This window comes from Salvelinus alpinus, chromosome 18 (genome assembly GCF_045679555.1).
Source record: "Salvelinus alpinus chromosome 18, SLU_Salpinus.1, whole genome shotgun sequence".
NCBI classification, from domain to species: domain Eukaryota; kingdom Metazoa; phylum Chordata; class Actinopteri; order Salmoniformes; family Salmonidae; genus Salvelinus; species Salvelinus alpinus.
The window spans coordinates 49,634,537-49,653,600 of record NC_092103.1 but is presented as its reverse complement, the minus strand read 5'-3'; positions in this window follow the sequence as shown (position 1 = coordinate 49,653,600).

Genomic DNA, 19,064 nt, shown 5'->3' with positions numbered 1-19,064 from the left:
GCAGACCAGACCAGACCTAGGACATAGGGACCAGGATGTAACAGACCAGACCAGACCTAGGACATAGGGTCCAGGATGTAGCAGACCAGACCTAGGACATAGGGACCAGGATATAGCAGACCAGACCAGACCTAGGACATAGGGACCAGGATGTAGCAGACCAGACCAGACCTAGGACATAGGGACCAGGATGTAACAGACCAGACCAGACCTAGGACATAGGGACCAGGATGTAACAGACCAGACCAGACCTAGGACATAGGGACCAGGATGTAACAGACCAGACCTAGGACATAGGGACCAGGATGTAGCAGACCAGACCAGACCTAGGACATAGGGACCAGGATGTAGCAGACCAGACATAGGACATAGGGACCAGGATGTAACAGACCAGACCAGACCTAGGACATAGGGACCAGGATGTAACAGACCAGACCTAGGACATAGGGACCAGGATATAGCAGACCAGACCTAGGACATAGGGACCAGGATGTAGCAGACCAGACCGAGGACATAGGGACCAGGATGTAGCAGACCAGACCAGACCTAGGACATAGGGACCAGGATGTAACAGACCAGACCTAGGACATAGGGACCAGGATGTAGCAGACCAGACCAGACCTAGGACATAGGGACCAGGATGTAGCAGACCAGACCAGACCTAGGACATAGGGACCAGGATGTAGCAGACCAGACTAGACCTAGGACATAGGGACCAGGATGTAACAGACCAGACCTAGGACATAGGGACCAGGATGTAACAGACTAGACCTAGGACATAGGGACCAGGATATAGCAGACCAGACCAGACCTAGGACATAGGGACCAGGATGTAGCAGACCAGACCAGACCTAGGACATAGGGACCAGGATGTAGCAGACCAGACCAAGGACATGGGGACCAGGATGTAACAGACCAGACCAGACCTAGGACATAGGGACCAGGATGTAACAGACCAGACCTAGGACATGGGGACCAGGATGTAACAGACCAGACCAGACCTAGGACATAGGGACCAGGATGTAACAGACCAGACCTAGGACATAGGGACCAGGATATAGCAGACCAGACCAGGCCTAGGACATAGGGACCAGGATGTAGCAGACCAGACCAGACCTAGGACATAGGGACCAGGATGTAACAGACCAGACCTAGGACTTAGGGACCAGGATGTAGCAGACCAGACCTAGGACATAGGGACCAGGATGTAACAGACCAGACCAGACCTAGGACATAGGGACCAGGATGTAACAGACCAGACCTAGGACATAGGGACCAGGATATAGCAGACCAGACCAGGCCTAGGACATAGGGACCAGGATGTAGCAGACCAGACCAGACCTAGGACATAGGGACCAGGATGTAACAGACCAGACCTAGGACTTAGGGACCAGGATGTAGCAGACCAGACCTAGGACATAGGGACCAGGATATAGCAGACCAGACCAGACCTAGGACATAGGGACCAGGATGTAGTAGACCAGACCAGACCTAGGACATAGGGACCAGGATGTAACAGACCAGACCTAGGACATAGGGTCCAGGATGTAGCAGACCAGACCTAGGACATAGGGACCAGGATATAGCAGACCAGACCAGACCTAGGACATAGGGACCAGGATGTAGCAGACCAGACCAGACCTAGGACATAGGGACCAGGATGTAGCAGACCAGACCTAGGACATAGGGACCAGGATGTAGCAGACCAGACCAGACCTAGGACATAGGGACCAGGATGTAGCAGACCAGACCAGACCTAGGACATAGGGACCAGGATGTAACAGACCAGACCTAGGACATAGGGACCAGGATGTAGCAGACCAGACCTAGGACATAGGGACCAGGATGTAGCAGACCAGACCTAGGACATAGGGACCAGGATGTAGCAGACCAGACCAGACCTAGGACATAGGGACCAGGATGTAGCAGACCAGACCTAGGACATAGGGACCAGGATGTAGCAGACCAGACCTAGGACATAGGGACCAGGATGTAACAGACCAGACCAGACCTAGGACATAGGGACCAGGATGTAGCAGACCAGACCAGACCTAGGAAATAGGGACCAGGATGTAACAGACCAGACCTAGGACATAGGGACCAGGATGTAGCAGACCAGACCAGACCTAGGACATAGGGACCAGGATGTAACAGACCAGACCTAGGACACAGGGACCAGGATGTAGCAGACCAGACCGAGGACATAGGGACCAGGATGTAGCAGACCAGACCGAGGACATAGGGACCAGGATGTAGCAGACCAGACCAGACCTAGGACATAGGGACCAGGATGTAACAGACCAGACCTAGGACATAGGGACCAGGATGTAGCAGACCAGACCAGACCTAGGACATAGGGACCAGGATGTAGCAGACCAGACCAGACCTAGGACATAGGGACCAGGATGTAACAGACCAGACCTAGGACATAGGGACCAGGATGTAGCAGACCAGACCTAGGACATAGGGACCAGGATCTAGCAGACCAGACCAGACCTAGGACATAGGGACCAGGATGTAGCAGACCAGACCAGACCTAGGACATAGGGACCAGGATGTAACAGACCAGACCAGACCTAGAACATAGGGACCAGGATGTAGCAGACCAGACCTAGGACATAGGGACCAGGATATAGCAGACCAGACCAGACCTAGGACATAGGGACCAGGATGTAACAGACCAGACCTAGGACACAGGGACCAGGATGTAGCAGACCAGACCGAGGACATAGGGACCAGGATGTAGCAGACCAGACCAGACCTAGGACATAGGGACCAGGATGTAACAGACCAGACCTAGGACATAGGGACCAGGATGTAGCAGACCAGACCAGACCTAGGACATAGGGACCAGGATGTAACAGACCAGACCAGACCTAGAACATGGGGACCAGGATGTAACAGACCAGACCAGACCTAGGACATAGGGACCAGGATGTAGCAGACCAGACCTAGGACATAGGGACCAGGATGTAACAGACCAGACCTAGGACATAGGGACCAGGATGTAACAGACCAGACCTAGGACATAGGGACCAGGATGTAACAGACCAGACCAGACCTAGGACATAGGGTCCAGGATGTAGCAGACCAGACCTAGGACATAGGGACCAGGATGTAACAGACCAGACCTAGGACATAGGGACCAGGATGTAGCAGACCAGACCAGACCTAGGACATAGGGACCAGGATGTAACAGACATTACATTTACATTTACATTACATTTTAGTCATTTAGCAGACGCTCTTATCCAGAGCGACTTACAGTAGAGTGCATACATTTTATTACATTTTTTTTATTTATTTATTTTTATTTTTTTATTTTTTACATACTGAGACAAGGATAGCCCTACCGGCCAAACCCTCCCTACCGGCCAAACCCTCCCTAACCCGGACGACGCTATGCCAATTGTGCGTCGCCCCACGGATCTCCCGGTTGCGGCCGGCTGCGACAGAGCCTGGGCGCGAACCCAGAGACTCTGGTGGCGCAGCTAGCACTGCGATGCAGTGCCCTAGACCACTGCGCCACCAGGGAGACAGACCAGACCAGACCTAGGACATAGGGACCAGGATGTAGCAGACCAGACCTAGGACATAGGGACCAGGATGTAGCAGACCAGACCAGACCTAGGACATAGGGACCAGGATGTAGCAGACCAGACCAGACCTAGGACATAGGGACCAGGATGTAGCAGACCAGACCAGACCTAGGACATAGGGACCAGGATGTAGCAGACCAGACCTAGGACATAGGGACCAGGATGTAACTGACCAGACCGGACCTAGGACATAGGGACCAGGATATAGCAGACCATTCCCATGTCTGGGGCTGGGCCTGAGTACTGCTATATTTTTTTTATTTTATTTAACCTTTATTTAGCTAGGCAAGTCAGATAATAACAAATTCTTATTTACAATGACGACCAAAAGGCAAAAGGCTTCCTGCGGGGACGGGGGCCTGGGGTTAAAATAAATAAATACAATATAAATATAGAACAAAACACACAACAAGAGAGACAACACAACACTACATAAAGAGAGACCTAAGACAACAACATAGCAAGGCAGCAACACATGACAACACAGCATGGTAGCAACACAACATGACAACAACATGGTAGCAACACAACATGGTACAAACATTATTGGGCACAGACAACAGGACAAAGGGCAAGAAGGTAGAGACAACAATACATCATACAAAGCAGCCACAACTGTCAGTAAGAGTGTCCATGACTGAGTCTTTGAATGAAGAGATGGAGATAAAACTGTCCAGTATATGTGGAGGGAATGAACACTGAACACGTGTTGTATGAACACTGAGCACGTGTTGTATGAACACTGAACACGTGTTGTATGAACACTGAACACGTGTTGTATGAACACTGAACACGTGTTGTATGAACACTGAACACGTGTTGTATGAACACTGAACACGTGTTGTATGTACACTGAACACGTGTTGTATGAAGACTGAACACGTGTTGTATGAAGACTGAACACGTGTTGTATGAACACTGAGTCAAACGCTGGGGGAATCAGTTTGTCTTTCACATGGATATTACCAATGATCTTTACTGTAGACTAGGGGAATGAATCACTTTGAACACGAGGAGGTATACTGCAAATGATGTTCACTTTATTGAGCTACTCTCTGATGTTCATTTCAGTGATCTACTCTCTGACCCAGGACCATCTGACCCAGGACCATCTGACCCAGGACCCAGGACCGTCTGACCCAGGACCATCTGACCCAGGACCATCTGACCCAGGACCATCTGACCCAGGACCATCTGACCCAGGACCATCTGACCCAGGACCATCTGACCCAGGACCATCTGACCCAGGACCATCTGACCCAGGACCATCTGACCCAGGACCATCTGACCCAGGACCATCTTTTTTTATTTTTATTTCACCTTTATTTAACCAGGTAGGCTAGTTGAGAACAAGTTCTCATTTGCAACTGCGACCTGGCCAAGATCTGACCCAGGACCCAGAACCATCTGACCCAGGACCGTCATGACCGTCTGACCCAGGACCGTCTGACCCAGGACCATCTGACCCAGGACCGTCTGACCCAGGACCATCTGACCCAGGACCATCTGACCCAGGACCGAGGACCATCTGACCCAGGGCTGTCTGACCCAGGACCATCTGACCCAGGACCATCTGACCCAGGACCGTCTGACCCAGGACCATCTGACCCAGGACCATCTGACCCAGGACCGAGGACCATCTGACCCAGGGCTGTCTGACCCAGGACCCAGGACCATCTGACCCAGAACCATCTGACCCAGGACCATCTGACCCAGGACCCAGGACCATCTGACCCAGGACCATCTGACCCAGGATCCAGGACCATCTGACCCGGGACCATCTGACCCAGGACCATCTGACCCAGGACCATCTGACCCAGGATCCAGGACCATCTGACCCGGGACCATCTGACCCAGGACCATCTGACCCAGGACCCAGGACCATCTGACCCGGGACCATCTGACCCAGGACCATCTGACCCAGGACCCAGGACCATCTGACCCAGGACCGTCTGACCCAGGACCATCTGACCCAGGACCCAGGACCATCTGACCCAGGGCTGTCTGACCCAGGACCCAGGACCATCTGACCCAGAACCATCTGACCCAGGACCATCTGACCCAGGACCCAGGACCATCTGACCCAGGACTATCTGATCCAGGACCATCTGACCCAGGGCTGTCTGACCCAGGACCTAGGACCATCTGACCCAGGACCCAGGACCATCTGACCCAGGACCATCTGACCCAGGACCATCTGACCCAGGACCCAGGACCATCTGACCCAGGACCATCTGACCCAGGACCATCTGACCCAGGACCATCTGACCCAGGACCATCTGACCCGGGACCATCTGACCCAGGACCATCTGACCCAGGACCCAGGACCATCTGACCCGGGACCATCTGACCCAGGACCATCTGACCCAGGACCCAGGACCATCTGACCCAGGACCATCTGACCCAGGACCATCTGACCCAGGACCATCTGACCCAGGACCCAGGACCGTCTGACCCAGGACCGTCTGACCCAGGACCATCTGACCCAGGGCTGTCTGACCCAGGACCCAGGACCATCTGACCCAGGACCCAGGACCATCTGACCCAGGACCATCTGACCCAGGACCATCTGACCCAGGACCCAGGACCGTCTGACCCAGGACCGTCTGACCCAGGACCATCTGACCCAGGGCTGTCTGACCCAGGACCCAGGACCATCTGACCCGGGACCATCTGACCCAGGACCATCTTACCCAGGACCCAGGACCATCTGACCCAGGACCATCTGACCCAGGACCATCTGACCCAGGACCATCTGACCCAGGACCCAGGACCATCTGACCCAGGGCCATCTGACCCAGGACCGTCTGACCCAGGACCGTCTGACCCAGGACCATCTGACCCAGGACCATCTGACCCAGGGCCATCTGACCCAGGACCCAGGACCATCTGACCCAGGACCATCTGACCCAGGGCCATCTGACCCAGGACCCAGGACCATCTGACCCAGGACCCAGGACCATCTGACCCAGGGCCATCTGACCCAGGACCATCTGACCCAGGGCCATCTGACCCAGGACCGTCTGACCCAGGACCGTCTGACCCAGGACCATCTGACCCAGGACCATCTGACCCAGGACCATCTGACCCAGGACCCAGGACCATCTGACCCAGGGCCATCTGACCCAGGACCATCTGACCCAGGACCATCTGACCCAGGACCATCTGACCCAGGACCATCTGACCCAGGACCGTCTGACCCAGGACCGTCTGACCCAGGACCATCTGACCCAGGACCATCTGACCCAGGGCTGTCTGACCCAGGACCATCTGACCCAGGGCTGTCTGACCCAGGACCATCTGACCCAGGGCTGTCTGACCCAGGACCCAGGACCATCTGACCCGGGACCATCTGACCCAGGACCATCTTACCCAGGACCCAGGACCATCTGACCCAGGACCATCTGACCCAGGACCATCTGACCCAGGACCATCTGACCCAGGACCCAGGACCATCTGACCCAGGGCCATCTGACCCAGGACCGTCTGACCCAGGACCATCTGACCCAGGACCATCTGACCCAGGACCATCTGACCGAGGACCTGCAGAAGGTATAGCAGCTGGAGAGTAAGATCAACACAGAGCTGACCAGCCTGAAGGACAAAATGGAAACCATGACCCGGGAGCTGGAGACATACAGCAACCTGGACAGTCTCAAGACGGCGGGAGAGGACAAGATGGAGACCATAACCAAGGAGCTGGAGACATACAGCAACCTGGACAGTCTCAAGACTGCCAGAGAAGACAAGATGGAGACCATAACCAAGGAGCTGGAGACATACAGCAACCTGGACAGTCTCAAGACGGCGGGAGAGGACAAGAAGAAGGTACTGCTAATGTTATTCTCAGTCTCAGTAGGAGTTCTGACCTAGGATCAGTTTAGCATTTGAGTAATAATCGTAATAATTAAGCTCATATGGACGGGGGAAGCTGATCTTAGATCAGCCTTCCCGACTCTGAGACGCCTCCGTATGAACACGGGTTCCGGAGATTCACTGTCACTGGTTGGGTAGTGTGTGGGATCTGTCTGTGGTCCAGGCTCTGGTGGAATGGACTCCCTCTGAGGCGTTCATTAGTCCATGAAATAACGTTCCCGGTTCACTTCAGCCCGTTTAAACTAGGATGTTTTTTTTTACAGCAGTCATGTTTTATTTCAATGTAGGTTTTAAAATGATTATGACCGTGGATAGATAATCATTAAAAGCATTTTAAACTTTTAAACTCTCTTTTCCATTTACTGAGTATCACCAGGAAGTATCAGCAAGACCTCTTTCTTGACGGATATACAGGTAACGGCCAAAATAAAGGGATCGCCAACTTAAAGTCTCTTAATAATAGGGCGTTGGGCCACCAGCAGCCAGAACAGCTTCAACAGCGTAGAGTCTACAAGTGGTCTGGAACTCTATTGGAGGGATACGACACCATTCTTCCACAACAAATTCCACCATTTGTTGTTTTGTTTGACGGTGGTGGAAAACACTGGTCTCAAGTATTCAATTGGTGTCACGTTCTGACCATAGTTCTTTTGTATTTTCTTTGTTTTAGTGTGGTCAGGGCGTGAGTTGGGTGGGTAATCTGTGTTGGTTTTCTGTGTTTGGCCTGATATGGTTCTCAATCAGAGGCAAATGTCAATCGTTGTCCCTGATTGGGAACCATATTTAGGTAGCCTGTTTTCTTGTTGGGTTTTGTTGGGTGGTTGTTTTCAGTCTTTGTGTGTCTGCACCAGATAGAACTGTTTCGGTTTTCACTTTGTTGTTTTTTGTATTTTGAGTTGTTCACTTCCATTAAATAAGATGAACAATTACCACGCTGCACATTGGTCCTCCGATCCTTCAAACTTCTCCTCCTCAGACGAGGAGGAAGACGACAGCCGTTACAATTGGGTTGAGATCTGATGACTGAGACGGCCATGGCATATGGTTTACATCGTTTTCATGCTCGTCAAACGATTCAGTGACCACTCGTACCCTGTGGGATGGGGGCATTGTCATGTTATGGGGGGCATTGACATGGTAGCCAAAATAATGACCTGCTCAGCATTTTTATACATGACCCTAAGCATGATGGGATGTTAATTGCTTAATTAACAGAGGAACCACACCTGTGTAGAATCACCTGCTTTCAATATACGTTGTATCCTGGACAACACCCTGTCGTTCTCAACTAACATCAAGGCGGTGACCCGTTCCTGTAGGTTCATGCTCTACAACATTCGCAGAGTACGACCCTGCCTCACACAGGAAGCGGCGCAGGTCCTAATCCAGGCACTTGTCATCTCCCGTCTGGATTACTGCAACTCGCTGTTGGCTGGGCTCCCTGCCTGTGCCATTAAACCCCTACAACTCATCCAGAACGCCGCAGCCCGTCTGGTGTTCAACCTTCCCAAGTTCTCTCACGTCACCCCGCTCCTCCGCTCTCTCCACTGGCTTCCAGTTGAAGCTCGCATCCGCTACAAGACCATGGTGCTTGCCTACGGAGCTGTGAGGGGAACGGCACCTCCGTACCTTCAGGCTCTGATCAGGCCCTACACCCAAACAAGGGCACTGCGTTCATCCACCTCTGGCCTGCTCGCCTCCCTACCTCTGAGGAAGTACAGTTCCCGCTCAGCCCAGTCAAAACTGTTCGCTGCTCTGGCACCCCAATGGTGGAACAAACTCCCTCACGACGCCAGGTCAGCGGAGTCAATCACCACCTTCCGGAGACACCTGAAACCCCACCTCTTTAAGGAATACCTAGGATAGGATAAAGTAATCCTTCTAACCCCCCCACCCCCTTAAAAGAGTTAGATGCACTATTGTAAAGTGGTTGTTCCACTGGATATCATAAGGTGAATGCACCAATTTGTAAGTCGCTCTGGATAAGAGCGTCTGCTAAATGACTTAAATGTAAATGTAAATGTATCCCTCATTTACTCATTGCGTGTTTCCTTTATTTTGGCAGTTACCTGTAGTTCCATCTCTGAGAGATGCTCTAGTCAAGGACACCATAAGAGCATCTAGTCAAGGACACCATAAGAGCATCTAGTCAAGGACACCATAAGAGCATCTAGTCAAGGACACCATAAGAGCATCTAGTCAAGGACACCATAAGAGCATCTAGTCAAGGACACCATAAGAGCATCTAGTCAAGGACACCATAAGAGCATCTAGTCAAGGACACCATAAGAGCATCTAGTCAAGGACACCATAAGAGCATCTAGTCAAGGACACCATAAGACCACGTTGCTTATGGAAACATTGTTACCAAAGGAACCACTCCATACAGCTGAAGGGAACTTTACAAAGACACTCTCCTTTTAAACAGGAAACACATTCTCGGAGACGTTTGACACTAGGAAGTCATATTTCTTCCACTGACTCGGGTCTGAGAAACTAAGTTTCAGTCCAACTAAGGGAGAAAGGGGTGTAACCAATGGTTGGTTGGACTCGGTCACAGTCGTTTGATTTAATACATTTCCAGTATATGCTTTTTAAAAAGTTGTCAATACAGTCTTTGAGCTGGAGATTTGCTGCGGTAGATCCACTACTAACACCGTAGCAGGGGCTGAATAAATAAATGCATTTTATTTCACCTTATAATCAGGAAAGACCCTTTTGCGAAGGTGACCTGGGATGATTGAGTGAATTAATTGATGAATAAACAAACAAATGTATGATACCATTTGCACTCACTGTATATAGACTTTATTTTTTTTCTATTGTGTTATTGACTGGACGCTTGTTTATTCCATGTTTAATTCTGTTGTTGTTTGTGTCGCACTGCTTTGCTTTATCTTGGCCAGGTCACAGTTGTAAATGAGAACTTGTTCTCAACTAGCTTACCTGGTTAAATAAAGGTGAAATGAAACATTTAAAAATACATAAAAAAATCAGCATCATAAAAGCTGACAGTATTTAAACCGCATAAATATGCATCCAAGCCGAAATGAAATGTTATCAGAAACATGTTGTCACGATGGCGCTGGGTAGACGGATGGCTCAGATGGCGCTGGGTAGACGGATGGCTCTGGCCGGCTGAGACGCACTATAGGCCTGGTGCGTGGCGCCGGAACTGGAGGTACCGGGCTAAGGACACGCACCTTTAGGCTAGTGCGGGGAGCAGCAACAGGACGCACAGGACTCTGGGGACACCCAGGAGGCTTGGTGCGTGGTGTAGGCACTGGTGGTAATGGGCTGGAGACACGCACCACAGCGCTAGTGCGTGGAGGAGGAACAGGGCTCTGGAGACGCACTGGAAGCCTGGTGCGTGGTGTAGGCACTGGTGGTACTGGGCTGGAGCGGGGAGGTGGCGCCGGAAATACCGGACCGTGCAGGCGTACTGGCTCCCTTGAGCACTGAGCCTGCCCAACCTTACCTGGTTGTATGCTCCCCGTTGCCCGACCAGTGCGGGTAGGTGGAATAACCCGCACCGGCCTATGTAGGCGAACCGGGGACACCATACCTAAGGCTGGTGCCATGTAAGCCGGCCCGAGGAGACGCACTGGTGGCCAGATGCGTTGGGCCGGCTTCATGACATCCGGTTCAACGTTCAATCTAGCCCGGCCGATATGTGGAGCTGGAATGTACCGAACCAGGCTATGCACACGTACAGGAGACACCATGCGCTCTACTGTGTAACAGGTGTCTGCCCGTACTCTCGCTCTCCACGGTAAGTACAGGGAGTATGCGCAGGTCTCCTACCTGACTTCGCCACACTCCCTTTAAGCCCCCCCCCAATAAATTTTTGGGTTGTACTCACGGGCTTCCAGCCTTGCCTCCGTGCTGCCTCCTCATATCGCCGCCTCTCTGCTTTCGCTGCCTCCAGCTCAGCTTTGGGGCAGCGATATTCTCCTGGTTGAGCCCAAGGTCCCTTACCATCCAATATCTCCTCCCATGTCCATGAATCCTGTGTAGGTGGGTCCTGTTGCTGTTTCACACGCTGCTTGGTCCTTTGGTGGGTAATTCTGTCACGATCGTCTATAGGAGAGAGAGATGACCAAGGCGCAGCGTGTGAGAAATACATCTTCCTTTTATTTTGATGACGAAGACGTAACACGAAAAGAAACACTCTTACAAAACAAAACAACTAACGACCGTGAAGCTAAATAACGTAAGTGCACAGACAAGCAACGAACGTTCAACATAGACAATTACCCACAAATACATGATGCCTATGGCCGCCTTAAATATGGCTCCCAATCAGAGACAAATGAAAAACATCTGTCTCTGATTGAGAACCACTCAGGCAACCATAGACATACCTAGACACATTCACTCAACCATAGACTTCCCTAGAAACATTCACTCAACACAAACCCTTACACTCTAACAAATCCCCCTAGACACTACAACCACCCAAGACAAGACAAAAACACAAACATACCCCATGTCACACCCTGACCTAACTAAAATAATAAAGAAAACAAAGAATACTAAGGCCAGGGCGTGACACATGTCGAGTTGTTTGAACAGCTTTCCATTTCCTTTCAACCGTTCTGATGTCACTTCCCTTTTGTTTTGGTCCCTAAATGTCTATCCCCTGCGAAAGAAGCAGAGATCACAGAGACAACTTTATCGATGTCAACTAGATGGAAGCATTCATTCTATCAATTTATAACAATTATTCTGGTGAGCATTGGTTTATTTAGTCTTCTAGGGCAACATGCAATGACAGAAGAGAAGCTACATGTATCTAATTGTATCTAAGTTGACTAATAAATATCCAGCCAAAATATCGCAGATTATAAGCATGAAACATTTCTTAATCAGGAAACAACAAAAAAATCCTGCACCACCTGTCAAAAATCGTCCCGCCGTCCCTGACTGTAGCCTACAGCACCGTCCCTGACTGTAGCCTACAGCACCGTCCCTGACTGTAGCCTACAGCACCGTCCCTGACTGTAGCCTACAGCACCGTCCCTGACTGTAGCCTACAGCACCGTCCCTGACTGTAGCCTACAGCACCGTCCCTGACTGTAGCCTACAGCACCGTCCCTGACTGTAGCCTACAGCACGTTTTCTATATTTGTGTCCGTGGCTCAGAGGATGAATTAATACATTTCAATCAAATCAAATCACATCAAATCAAATGTACATCAGCTGATGTCACAAAGTGCTGTACAGAAAGCCAGCCTCAAACCCCAAACAGCAAGCAATGCAGGTGTAGAAGCAAGCAAACCAAGTTATTGTTCTTGTCTATGTAGAGGCCGCAGGAGGACAGAGTGACCCTGGCTCGGGGGGAGAGACGGATTTAAGAAGGTCACGCAGAAGAAGAGCGAAGAGTACGAACCACAGAGGGAACACTGATATGAACCCCCCATGTTGAGGTACAGAGGGAACACTGACATGAACCCCATGTTGAGGTACAGAGGGAACACTGATATGAACCCCCCATGTTGAGGTACAAAGGGAACACTGATATGAACCCCCCATGTTGAGGTACAGAGGGAACACTGACATGAACCCCCCATGTTGAGGTACAGAGGGAACACTGATATGAACCCCCCATGTTGAGGTACAGAGGGAACACTGATATGAACCCCCCATGTTGAGGTACAGAGGGAACACTGATATGAACCCCCCATGTTGAGGTACAGAGGGAACACTGATATGAACCCCCCATGTTGAGGTACAGAGGGAACACTGATATGAACCCCCCATGTTGAGGTACAGAGGGAACACTGACATGAACCCCCCATGTTGAGGTACAGAGGGAACACTGACATGAACCCCATGTTGAGGTACAGAGGGAACACTGACATGAACCCCCCATGTTGAGGTACAGAGGGAACACTGACATGAACCCCATGTTGAGGTACAGAGGGAACACTGATATGAACCCCCCATGTTGAGGTACAGAGGGAACACTGATATGAACCCCCCATGTTGAGGTACAGAGGGAACACTGATATGAACCCCCCATGTTGAGGTACAGAGGGAACACTGATATGAACCCCCCATGTTGAGGTACAGAGGGAACACTGATATGAACCCCCCATGTTGAGGTACAGAGGGAACACTGACATGAACCCCCCATGTTGAGGTACAGAGGGAACACTGACATGAACCCCATGTTGAGGTACAGAGGGAACACTGATATGAACCCCCCATGTTGAGGTACAGAGGGAACACTGATATGAACCCCCCATGTTGAGGTACAGAGGGAACACTGACATGAACCCCCCATGTTGAGGTACAGAGGGAACACTGATATGAACCCCATGTTGAGGTACAGAGGGAACACTGACATGAACCCCATGTTGAGGTACAGAGGGAACACTGATATGAACCCCATGTTGAGGTACAGAGGGAACACTGATATGAACCCCCCATGTTGAGGTACAGAGGGAACACTGATATGAACCCCCCATGTTGAGGTACAGAGGGAACACTGATATGAACCCCCCATGTTGAGGTACAGAGGGAACACTGATATGAACCCCCCATGTTGAGGTACAGAGGGAACACTGATATGAACCCCCCATGTTGAGGTACAGAGGGAACACTGATATGAACCCCATGTTGAGGTACAGAGGGAACACTGACATGAACCCCCCATGTTGAGGTACAGAGGGAACACTGATATGAACCCCCCATGTTGAGGTACAGAGGGAACACTGACATGAACCCCATGTTGAGGTACAGAGGGAACACTGACATGAACCCCATGTTGAGGTACAGAGGGAACACTGACATGAACCCCCCATGTTGAGGTACAGAGGGAACACTGATATGAACCCCCCATGTTGAGGTACAGAGGGAACACTGATATGAACCCCATGTTGAGGTACAGAGGGAACACTGATATGAACCCCCCATGTTGAGGTACAGAGGGAACACTGATATGAACCCCCCATGTTGAGGTACAGAGGGAACACTGATATGAACCCCATGTTGAGGTACAGAGGGAACACTGATATGAACCCCCCATGTTGAGGTACAGAGGGAACACTGACATGAACCCCCCATGTTGAGGTACAGAGGGAACACTGACATGAACCCCATGTTGAGGTACAGAGGGAACACTGACATGAACCCCATGTTGAGGTACAGAGGGAACACTGATATGAACCCCCCATGTTGAGGTACAGAGGGAACACTGACATGAACCCCCCATGTTGAGGTACAGAGGGAACACTGATATGAACCCCCCATGTTGAGGTACAGAGGGAACACTGATATGAACCCCCCATGTTGAGGTACAGAGGGAACACTGACATGAACCCCCCATGTTGAGGTACAGAGGGAACACTGATATGAACCCCCCATGTTGAGGTACAGAGGGAACACTGATATGAACCCCCCATGTTGAGGTACAGAGGGAACACTGACATGAACCCCATGTTGAGGTACAGAGGGAACACTGACAACTGACTAGTGTAATTTGGGTAACAGCCTACTAGAGGTTAGCCTAGTCCCAGATCTCTTGTTGTATGACAATGACCGTAGTAGTTGGCAATCCAGCTCAAATAGATGTGGTACCAGGCTAACTTGATGTGGCCTGTCTATTGCTTTCCACATGATACTGGCATATCATAAGAATGTCATAACTTTGGAGACGGAAGATTCTTTGAGTGTTTTTTTTGTCTGTTTTTCATCTGGCTAAAACCTTTTCAGGTACAAATCATCCTTTACTTTCTATTTATTTATTTATTTACTGTATATTTATATTTTTACCCCCTTTTTTCTCCCCAATTGGGGAGTAGTTACAGTCTTGTCTCAGCCATGCGTCCTCCGAAACACGACCCAACCAAGCCGCACTGCTTCTTGACACAATGCCCATCCAACCCGGAAGCCAGCCGCACCAATGTGTCAGAGGAAACACCGTACACCTGGCGACCTGGTCAGCGTGCACCGCGCCCGGCCAATTGTGCACCGCCCCATGGGCCTCCCGGTCACGGCCGGCTGCGACAGAGCCTGGACTCGAACCCCGAGTCTCTGGTGGCACAGCGATGCACAGCGATGCAGTGCCTTAGACCACTGCGCCACCCAGGAGGCCCTATCCTTTACTCTTTTTAAACAGAGTTATTTTCCAGTACACACAACACTACCAAGTGTATTGGGGAATCGTTCCCATTAACACTACAGCCAGAACGGATCTCCTGTATCTATACAGCGTGAATCAAGGAATACGTATGTCATTTCCCAGTGGGAGATATGTTGTATAAACCAATATGTCCTTGACTGTCGATCTCCAGTCATCGCCTCTAAGGGTGTGGAAAGTGACTCCCGTCCGTTGGTGAGAACTATCTCCATGCAGCTGGCAGTATTCAACAAGATCCTCATCGACGCACTACAAGGGGACCAGGAACTGAGCTGAAGGAAAGATTGAGGAACCAGGAACTAGAGAGACGGGGATAGCTTCCTTCCCATGCACCCTGGAGACAGACCACGTGGCCCTGTCTTAGAAGCCTTGTCCCCCTTAGTTCACTTCCTGTTCCTTCATATCTACTCCACTCAATAGGAAGTCAACATCCGACATGACCATATATGTACTCAACCAACTACGGTGAGCTCTCAAAAGTATTGGTACAGTGACACATTTTGTTGGTTGTTTTGGTTCTGTACTCCAGCAATAACCACTCGCTGGATACATTTACTGTTTGTTTTGGTTGTGTCTCAGAATATTTTGTGCCCACAATGGAAATGAATGGTAGATAATGTATTGAGTCATTTTGGAGTCACTTTTATTGTAAATAATAGAATATGTTTTCTAAACATTTCTACATTAATGTGGATGCTGCCATGATTAAGGATAATCCTGAATTAATCGTGAATAATGATGAGTGAGACAGTTAGGCAAAAAAGTATGTGAAAATCTGCTTGTCGAACATCTCAGAACAGACAATTTTAACGCGCTACGCTCTTCAGCACTCGGCGGTCTCATTCTGTGAGCTTGTGTGGCCTACCACTTTGTGGCTGAGCTGTTGTTGCTCCTAGACGTTTCCACTTCACAATAACAGAACTTACAGTTGACCGGGGGAAGCTCTAGCAGGGCAGAAATTTGATGAACTGACTTGTTGGAAAGGTGGCATCCTATGAGGGTGCCACGTTGAAAGTCACGGAGCTCTTCAGTAAGGCCATTCTACTGCCAATGTTTGTCTATGGAGATTGCATGGCTGTATCCTCAATTTGATACACCTGTCATTAATGGGTGTGGCTGAAATAACCGAATTCACTAATTTAAAAGAGTGTGGACATACTTTTTGATGTACAGAGCCTTCGGAAAGTATTCAGACCCCTTGACTTTTCCCACGTTTTGTTACGTTACAGCCTTATTCTAAAACTGATTCAATAGTTTTTTTTCTCATCAATTTACACACAATACACCATAATGACATCACAATACCCCATAATGACATCACAATACCCCATAATGGCATCACAATACCCCATAATGACATCACAATACCCCATAATGACATCACACTACCCCAAAATGACATCACAATACCCCATAATGACATCACAATACCCCATAATGATATCACAAAACCCCATAATGACAAAGCAAAAACAGATTTATAGAATTTTTTGCAAATGTATTAAAAATAAAAAACTGAAATATCACATTTACATAAGTATTCAGACCCTTTACTCAGTACTTTGTTGAAGCACCTTTGGCAGCGATAACAGCCTCGAGTCTTCTTGGGTATGACGCTACAAACTTGGCACACCTGTATTTGGGGAGTTTCTCCTTTTCTCCTCTGCAGATCCTCTCAAGCTTTGTCAGGTTGGATGGGGAGCGCAGAGCTATTTTCAGGGTTCAAGTCCGGGCTCTGGCTGGGCCTCTCAAGGACATTCAGAGACTTGTCCCAAAGCCACTCCTGCATTGTCATGGCTGTGTGCTTAAGGTCGTTGTCCTGTTGGAAGGTGAACCTTCGCCCCAGTCTGAGGTCCTGAGTCCTCTGGAGCAGGTTTTCATCAAGGATCTCTCTGTACTTTGATCACCCATCTTTAGCGTATAATCCCTCACCAGTCAGATCACCCATCTTTAGCGTATAATCCCTCACCAGTCAGATCACCCATCTTTAGCGTATAGTCCCTCACCAGTCAGATCACCCATCTTTAGCGTATAATCCCTCACCAGTCAGATCACCCATCTTTAGCGTATAGTCCCTCACCAGTCAGATCACCCATCTTTAGCGTATAATCCCTCACCAGTCAGATCACCCATCTTTAGCGTATAGTCCCTGACCAGTCAGATCACCCATCTTTAGCGTATAGTCCCTGACCAGTCAGATCACCCATCTTTAGCGTATAGTCCCTGACCAGTCAGATCACCCATCTTTAGCGTATAGTCCCTGACCAGTACTCACTACAGAAGTGAGTTAAGGTTCTAAGTTGTGTATTGTGTAACAGATCTGTTTAGATACCCCTCTCACCACTGGGATAAGTAACACGCAGCCGAGCTGGAGCTTCGGTAGAGTTTAGCTCCCTAGCACTGGGAATCCTCTCACGCAGTTTCTGAGCCCAAACCCAAGGGTGGAACAGTGTGTGTGTGTGTCTTTCCGTGTTTCTGTGTGTGTGTGTATGTGTGTGTGTTTGTTTGTGGGGCCTGGCTCCTGTCCTGCTCCAGGCAGGGAGGGAGGCCATCTTCCCCAGCGCACACACACACACACACACACACACACACACACACACACACACACACACACACACACACACACACACACACACACACACACACACACACACACACACACACACACACACACACACACACACACACACACACACACACACACACACACACACACACACACACACACACAGAAACACGGAAAGACACACACAGAAACACGGAAAGACACACACAGAAACACGGAAAGACACACACAGGTCCATCAGGGTGGAGGGGCTGAGCTGAGGAACATTGGGCCCACCCCACTGACTGATAAGGAGGAGGAAACCAATAGCCTTAAAACAATAGCGTTATCAGCAGGCTGTGGAGTTCCTGTCCAACGTTAACCCCTACTGACCCAACACTGAGCTGTTACAACCCCTACTGACCCAACACTGAGCTGTTACAACCCCTACTGACCCAACACTGAGCTGTTACAACCCCTACTGACCCAACACTGAGCTGTTACAACCCTTACTGACCCAACACTGAGCTGTTACAACCCCTACTGACCCAACACGGAGCTGTTACAACCCCTACTGACCCAACACTGAGCTGTTACAACCCTTACTGACCCAACACTGAGCTGTTACAACCACTACTGACCCAACACTGAGCTGTTACAACCCCTACTGACCCAACACTGAGCTGTTACAACCCCTACTGACCCAACACTGAGCTGTTACAACCCCTACTGACCCAACACTGAGCTGTTACAACCCCTACTGACCCAACACTGAGCTGTTACAACCCTTACTGACCCAACACTGAGCTGTTACAACCCCTACGGACCCAACACTGAGCTGTTACAACCCCTACTGACCCAACACTGAGCTGTTACAACCCTTACTGACCCAACACTG